The following is an 8,376-nucleotide window of genomic DNA, read 5'->3' on the forward strand; positions in this document are numbered from 1 at the left end:
TTTCACTATTTCCTTAGTTTGAGTTCAGACACGCTCGAAAGTATGCCTGAATCCCTCAAACCAAGGCTCTGATACCAACTTGTAACATCCAAAAATACTGATATTGCCATATTTATACCTATTTTTAGGCAATATTTAAGTACATTTTTATTAATAAATTAATAATATGTTTAGAATAATGATACTTATGACTTTAAATTGTTATTTTCAGTCATAAAAGGATTTTCGAAGAGAGGGACCAAAAGTGACAAAATGTGGAACATGGGAGGCTTGAAAGACAAGAAAATAATAAATTCACGATAAATACTTAACCCACGACGTGGCGATGAAGCCCACGACATGGCATGGGGTTTCCAGAAGATAGACATTGCGACGCGGAGGATTTCCTTGTACGATACGGATTACTTGAAGCCCACGAAGTGGCACAGCTGGCCACGACGTGGCACCGGTTTTTGAAGATTATATAAGTTCTCCTGATTATTACGAAAGGGACAAGCTTTTGGCAGAAGGAAAGAGTTCCAGGAGTCGATTCAGAGCGAAAGAAGGGTTCTGGAAGAAGGTTTTCAACACCAAAAAGAATAGAGGTTTATATTTTAGTTAAATAAGAACATGTCTTTCATTATTTTTAGCTGTGTTGGTTTAGTTGCTATGATGAGCAGCTGAATCTAGCTACTCTTGTTTAGCTAGATGAAGCTTTAAACTTATGAATGGTTCAATGTTTATGGATTAATTTTTAGTTGGTAAAAATTGCTTGTGTTTGATTTGTATAACCTAGCATGCTACTGTTTGTTTATCTAATTGCTTGATTGCATGTTCTGTGTAGCTTAGTGACCATTAAACTGCATGAACTTGTTTACCTAATGATTTAGTGAACATTGAATTGTTAGAGCTAGGATTGACCAATCTTAGTTAGTAATTAGAATAAATAAAGCTTAGCTGTGTTAGAGAACGTGTATTGTGATCATAATTGCGTTTATACAACAAATCTTACATAGCATGTTTACATTCATAATTAGTTCTGTGTTTAATTATATGTGAACATACATGGTTTGACATGAATTAGTTAATTATTGGTAAGTTAGAACTAAATTACTAACACAACTAAAAAACCAACTTAATAATCCGTAATCATTAGCTAGCCATAAGGGAGAAGCGGATTCAAACTAAACAAGAGTGTGTTTTTATTTATTGAATTTGAATTTAAGTTCATCTGATCTTGTAAAATCAGGTAAAACCCCTTTTAAACTTGTTAATAATTAGGTTAATTTAATAGTAAGTAAATTAATTAGAACACCGTTCCCTGTGATCGACACCCGACTTACTCAAGCTATACTGTAATCTGACTATGTACACTGCCTATAAGTGCATAGTTAGTTAAGTTTGTTAGGTTATAAATATTAAAATTAGTGAGTACTTTTGTGCACATCAAGTTTTTGGCGCCGTTGCCGGGGAACGGCTTACTTTTTAGCTTATTTATTTGCATTAAATTGATCGATCCTTCTTGTGGAGTAGAAACCCACAAAAGTTGATTTTTTAGCAAAATAATTTTTTTCTGTTATTCACAGAGTCCACGACGTGGCACTCCCCTGGCCATGACGTGGACAGTTAAAAACTAGATTTTTTTAGTTTGAAGTTAGTTTTTCTTATTTTAGTTCAGTTTTACGTTTTTCGTTTAGCAAGTTGCAGGAGTTCATGACCAGAAGCTCAAACATACACTTGGTGCCACCACTAGAAGATCCCGAGTCTGCACTTCACAAGAAAAAGACGCCCTTACAAGAATTGAAGTCAGATTTTTCTACGAAGTCGGGAAAGAAGACAGGAGAGTCAAGTTCATCAGCAAGGCACAAGAGCAATCTTGAGCATTTGGATCATACACCCATCCAAACCGAGTCCGAAAGCGATACCGAGCCGGAATTTGAAGGACACACGAGCGAACCCGAGAACGAGCCAAGGAACGAGATGGCAGCAATTGAAGAAATGTCCATGGGAGCTTACAAGAAGCGGATCCGAGAAGATGTGGGTCCCGGTTTAGTCTAACCCACAATACCTGCCACTGCCACATTCGAGCTGAAGGGACACATATTGACGGCACTAAAGGACATTCCATTTTTCAGGAAAGATCATGAGGAAGCTTTTAAGCATCTAGATGAAGTCAACGACATTGCAGATTACTTCAATGTCCCGAATGTCAACAGAAACACAGTCTTGCTTAGTATGCTTCCCATCACTTTCAAAGGAGCTGCTAAGGAGTGGTTAAAGGCACTCCCACCAGGTACAATCACCACTTGGGCTCAAATGCGTGAGCAATTCCTGGACCAGTTTTGCCCGCCATCCAAGATAGCCAAACTCAAGAAGGCAATAGCCAACTTTGAGCAACAGCCGGGGGAGTCACTATACGAAGCATGGGAGCGGTACAAGGGCTTGCTCAGAAATTGCCCTCAACATGACCTAAATGTACAGTAAGAAATGTCAATCTTTTATGATGGGGTCAACGTGATGACAAGACAACTCCTTGATTCTCAAGGACCGTTGACAAAGAAAAATCCAAGGGAGGTCAAGGAGCTAATTGAAGAATTTGCGAAGCACTCTCGCGAATACCACAACCCGAGGCAAGATGGAATCAAAGGCGGTGGAGGAGCCCAAACTGAAGAAATAGCAGTTGTCATGGCCATGCTGAATAATATGGATCGCAGGATAACACAAATGGACCAGTCAATACATGCCATAAGAGTGGATTGCGAGAGATGCAGTGGTCCACACTTGACCAAGGACTGCAATGTAGATGAGTTTGGGAACAGAAAAGCTCAAGTGTGCTACTCTAGTGGGGATAAGTTTGATGAGGACTGGAGGAAACCGAAGAAGGAGTGGCTTCTATATGAAGAGTACAAGAAGCAAAAAGAAGAAAAGTATAGGCAGACAGGTTGAGGCCTCTATCAAAAGGAGCAGCTACCAGCCGAGAAGAAACCCGACCTAGAGACCATTTTGATGAATTTTATGGAAGCTTCGGAAAAGAGACACGATGCCACTGATTCTGCCATTATGGAACAACAAACTCTGATAAAGAATCAGCAAGCCTCCATCCATAACCTTGAAGTACAATTTGGTCAACTAGCCACTTTAGTTCATGAAAAATTGTCCCCGAAGAATCCCGAAGTAAAGACCCAATCTCACGTAATAGCCATCGATACTGAAGAAGATGCAATCTCTGAGTTCCTGGAGGCATTGGAAGAAGAACCGCAGCAGCCCAAGAAATCAAGGATCAAAAGTGGAGAAATTATTGAACCAGGCTCGCCACGACATGGCACTCCTCTGGCCATGACGTGGCGCATGTCTGATCAAAACCCCTTTGAGCCCGTTCCAGCTTATCAGCCACCTTTGCCATTTCCCACCCGAGCTGCACTTAGTCTACTGGAGAAGGAGCATTTAAAGTATGTAAAGCATGTGAAGGGAATCCCAATTAATACCCCCTTTGTCGAGTCCTTATCCAAAGCTCCCGAGAACCATAAATTACTGCAAGACTTGATAGACACTCGAAGGCAATTAAAGAAGCACTCTACAGTGATTCTAAGTGAACAAACTTCAAAAGCTGTGTTGGGAGAAACACCAGAAAAGATGGGGGATCCTGGACGCCTCACTCTTCCATGTGAGTTTGGGAATAAAATGAAAGTTAATGCTTTAGCTGATTCTGGGGCTAGTATTAATCTGATGCCTTTTTCATTTTATCAAAAATTGGAGATTCAGAAGATGAAGGCTATAAAAATGAAGATTCACATGGCGAATCGTTCGGTGACACAACCTCGTGGCATCGTGGAGGATATTCTGGTGAAAATTGGAAAATTTGTTTTTCCAATAGACTTTGTAGTCTTGGACATGAAAGAAGATCCGGATGTTCCAATAATCCTTGGTCGTCCATTGCTTAACACTGCTGGAGCCCTTGTTGATATCCGCGAGTCTAAGCTCACTTTAAGGGTTGGAGATGAACGAGAAGTCTTTGGGATAAAAGATGACTTTCAAGAAGATAAAGAAGAGGTGTTCACAATTAATGAGGAGAATGAACTAGAAGAACTGGAAAAGCTTATGGAAGAAGAGATAAAGACAGTTCATCAAGTCAAAAGGACAAAACCGAGGGCATTTGTTCCATATTTGATTGAAGTCATAGCTTACAAGAGTCCGCCTTCTTGGGTGAGCGAAGAGGATGAGGAGATAACAAATGATGAAAAGGATGTCACTTCAAGAATGACAAAGTCGGTGGTGAAAGAGGAGGTGGATGCTATGGAGTGCAAGGAACAAACTAAGGGCACAAAACGAAAGCTTGAAGAAGAGGGCAAAGCTAAAAAGGAGAATTCAAAGAAGGCATATAAAAGGCGAGTTCAAGCTTACAAGCGGCGATTCAAGGAACAAAAGATCTTAATGGTGGACTCTTCAGAAGATTCAACGTAGAAGGCACGGAGTCCAGCTCAAGACTCCAAGAAAAAGAAGCGCTTCTTGGGAGGCATCCCGAGTTTGGTTTGCATTTTCTTTTCTTTTAATTTTTTTTCTTTTTAGGAAAGACATCAACTCATCATCTAAATAACTGATAATTAGTAAAGAATTAGCTGTAGGGAACTTTAATTAATAATGGGATGCAAAGTAATTAGTTAACATGTGAGACTTTATTAAAATTTTGCATTTGGGCAGTTTCCACGACGTGGGCATAGCAAGCCACGTCGTGGGTCAAATTGCAAACACGGGACCAAGATGACAGATTTAAGGTCCACGACGTGGGCATAGCTAGCCACGTCGTGGCCTTTAAAAAATCAGGGGGGACCATTTCCTTAAAACCCTTTGACCAATAATCTCATTCCCCACTTGGAAACTGTCGCACGAACGGGAACAGCAAAACCCCATAGCCGATTGTTTAATCTACTTCACATTCCTTGCAAGATCTTGTCAATTTACTCTACTTGGTATGTGTTTTTGCTCATTTTTTGTAGTTAGTTCTTCCAATTTCAAGTTTTCATGGTTAGGGTTTGTATGATTCACGAAATTGGTTGAACCTAGTGGTTGATTTTAGATTGCATGTCATTTAAATGTCCATAGGAACAAACCCCAAGCACTAATTTTGGTAGAAATGGCATACAAATGGACTGATCCTAGAACTGTGACCGACTACGGTCCACGACGTGGCATAGCCTGGCCACGTCGTGACTTCTGGTAGAACAACATAAATCGTTTTAATGTTTTGGATGTTTGATGTTTTTGTCTGATTTTGTATGCAGAAATGGGACCACGACGAGCTGTTCCACATGAGGAAAACTCGATAGATGTAGCAAGTATACATCCCTTATACCAGTTTCCTCAAAACATTCCCCGACCGTTGTTAACTACTTACGAGAATCGGCTTGGATGGCTGTACAATAAGGAGTTTGCAATAGCCCCAATTATCGATTGGGGATGGCTTGGTGGAGTGGGAATGGTTGCTGAGTTGACACGCTATTGGTCGAAAACATACGAAGGGGACCAATTTTCTTTCACTTGTCACGGGTGGAGGAATTTGTTTGCCATCCAAGAACCCGTATACTGGGAATTATTGGTGGAGTTTTTCTCTACCGTATGCTTGGAGGAACGCACTATTGATTTTACCTACAACCGGGCACTTGTGTTTCGTTTGGGTGGTGTGTATCGAGAGTGTAGTCTTCGGGAATTCGCTTGGCGTATGGGGCTTTATACCGAAGTGGAAACTCAATCTCCATTTTTCATACCGTTCTTGCTTGGCTGCGTACGGGATTTTAATCCCGGTGTTTTGGATGTTCAGTTCTGTAGGAGCATTTCTAGCCATGAGTACAATACTCATGACTCGAGTGAGTCACAAATTCGGAATCTGGTTTTCCGATTTTTACACCGCCTTATCACTTTTTCAATTAATCACAAGCATCATGGTGATAAAGTCCCCATTCAGAATCTGTTTTATTTATGGACTCTTATTACCCCGGGAGTTTGTTGTGATTTACCTTATATGTTGGCGAGATTCATGGGAAAGAAAGCGGCCAATTCTAGGCCCGGGAGCCCGATTACAGAGGGGCATTTGGTTACTCGCCTGGCTAGGTCATATCATATTATGACCCATGATTTTGTGAGGAATCTTACTCGATTCCCGGACACAGACTTGACCATTCAATTCTTGGGTGTTATGCGGGCAGTGGTGAATATTGGCGGTCGTTTTGTTATACCGTCGATAGATGACAAGCAAGAGGAGGCGCAGCCAGGACAGCAACCACCAGCCAGACCGCGGCGTCGGAATGTGCGGGCTAGAGGTGAAGTCGAGAGAGAGCGTGCTGCTTCGCAGTATGTGCAGGGAGTGCCCACCGACCCTTTTCAGAGTCGGGTGGGAACGTATTTGGATAATCTACGGGGGCATGCCATTTACCATACCCAGCTTACTGAGGGTATTTATTCGCATCTTGGTGTGACCTGACCACCTTCTATGCCACCTCAGTATCCTTATTTTCCGACGTGGGAGGAGCTATGGCGTCCGCAGAATGACGGGGCAGGGCCAAGTGGAGCACAAGATCAAGATGATGAGTGATTTTATTTCTTTTCATTTTATTTTGTTTTTAAGTAGTTTTTTTTTATGTTTGAATTTGGTGTGTAATGTAAAACATTATTAAACTATGATGTTACTTTTTTATTTCTTTTGGGTTGTTCCATTTTTCAAATTAGCATTGGAATTCTAAGGAGCATAGAAGGTTAATTTTCGAGTTGTGTTTGTCAAGGAAGCTTAGAGTTGTGAGTTGGAACCCACAATTCAAGATAAGTGTGGGGTACATTAGTAGAAGAGAGGTGACAGTTTGGAAATATATTTGCATAGAAGTGTCTTAAACCATTTAGCCATTGGTCAAGTTGCTAGAGTACATGAAAGAAATAAGGCAATTTTTTGCTGATGACCAGTTTCCACGACGTGAAATTCTTACGCCACGTCATGGCGCACTTGCAATTTGAAGAAATTAAGCAGTTTGGTGTTCGCGCTTTGATCCCATATCACGACGTGGCCAGTTACCTGCCACGACGTGTCCCAGTTTATCATTGCCCACATTTTTACTTACAAACACCCACTTTGAAGAATTGAAGTTCCGAGTCATGTTTACGTATTCACCCAGTTCTACACCGATTTTCTATTTTTGGAGGTCCAGATTTCGGAGGCACATTTTCCACACTTTTGGAGATGCCCACGCCACTATCCCAGGAGAGTCTGTTCCTTTTTCTCCCTTTTCTTTAATTTTCATTTATTTTTATGAATACAATGAGGGCATTGTATGAAATAAGTGTGGGGTAGGGGTAGAAAAAGTAAATTGTTGGAAAATCATAGAATTTGATAGTAAAAATTGAAAAATTAAATTGAAATTTTTAATAATTGAATCTAGTAATACTAATTTCAGCTATAATTGCTAGTATTATGTGGGATGATCCGATGAAAGTTCAAATGTTTAGTTGAGCCAATACACGTTATAGTGCATTTGTGGCCTCCCTTATTTTAGTGAAATCATGGAACAAAAACATAACCCCGCTTGGTTTGAGGGATGCAATATGTTTAGCAGCCTAAACCTGAAATGTATCCAGGAAAATTATTATCATTAACCGATAAAGGTTGAGGTTGAGCGCCTCTGCTTAAGCATGTAGGTTTTGAGTGAAAAAAAGTGAGGTATATGTAGAAAAGAGAATTACGAGTAAAGTGTGAAGAATTTTGGAGCAAATAAAGTGAAGATCAAAAGATCAAAATTCCAAGAAATTCAAAAGTTGAAGATACCAGAAATCAAATAAGGTGGTGAATTCAAAGAAATCAAAGATCAAATATCAAGGAAGTGAAGAATTCCAAAAGAGCTCCATAGTGGTATCAATGATTGTAATTCTAGATTATGTATGCTTAGGTTGCTCAACTAAAAATACCTTGAGGATAAGGAGGTTTTCTGCGGATGGATTCGGAGGGTTGCATAAAATGAGCATTGTTCGAAAAAAGTGGGCGAGTGTTTATGAAGATTGTGAGTATTTAAAGTATGGAGAGGTACTTTAGGAAAATTTTAGACACAAATGCATGCGTTGAGGTCTTGGCATAATGGCTGAACTAGAGTCAGATTGTTCTGTGTGGTGTTAGTAATTAAGAATTAAGTTTAAATTTGCTTGGGGGCAAGCAAAGCCTAAGTGTGGGGTATTTTAATATTGCCATATTTATACCTATTTTTAGGCAATATTTAAGTACATTTTTATTAATAAATTAATAATATGTTTTTGAATAATGATACTTATTACTTTAAATTGTTATTTTCAGTCAATTAAAAGGATTTTCGAAGAGAGGGACCAAAAGTGACAAAATGTGGAACATGGGAGGCTTGAAAGACAAGA

General features: G+C 40.0%; 1 non-coding gene across 1 annotated transcript; it reads right to left on the reverse strand.

The window, feature by feature from the left end:
- Positions 1–2,343: 2,343 nt before the first annotated feature.
- On the reverse strand, positions 2,344–2,450 carry LOC111907588 (small nucleolar RNA R71). Its single transcript, XR_002855602.2, has one exon. It is a non-coding gene; the product is annotated as a small nucleolar RNA R71 (small nucleolar RNA).
- Positions 2,451–8,376: the final 5,926 nt, after the last annotated feature.

This window comes from Lactuca sativa, chromosome 8 (assembly GCF_002870075.4).
Source record: "Lactuca sativa cultivar Salinas chromosome 8, Lsat_Salinas_v11, whole genome shotgun sequence".
NCBI classification, from domain to species: Eukaryota; Viridiplantae; Streptophyta; class Magnoliopsida; order Asterales; family Asteraceae; genus Lactuca; species Lactuca sativa.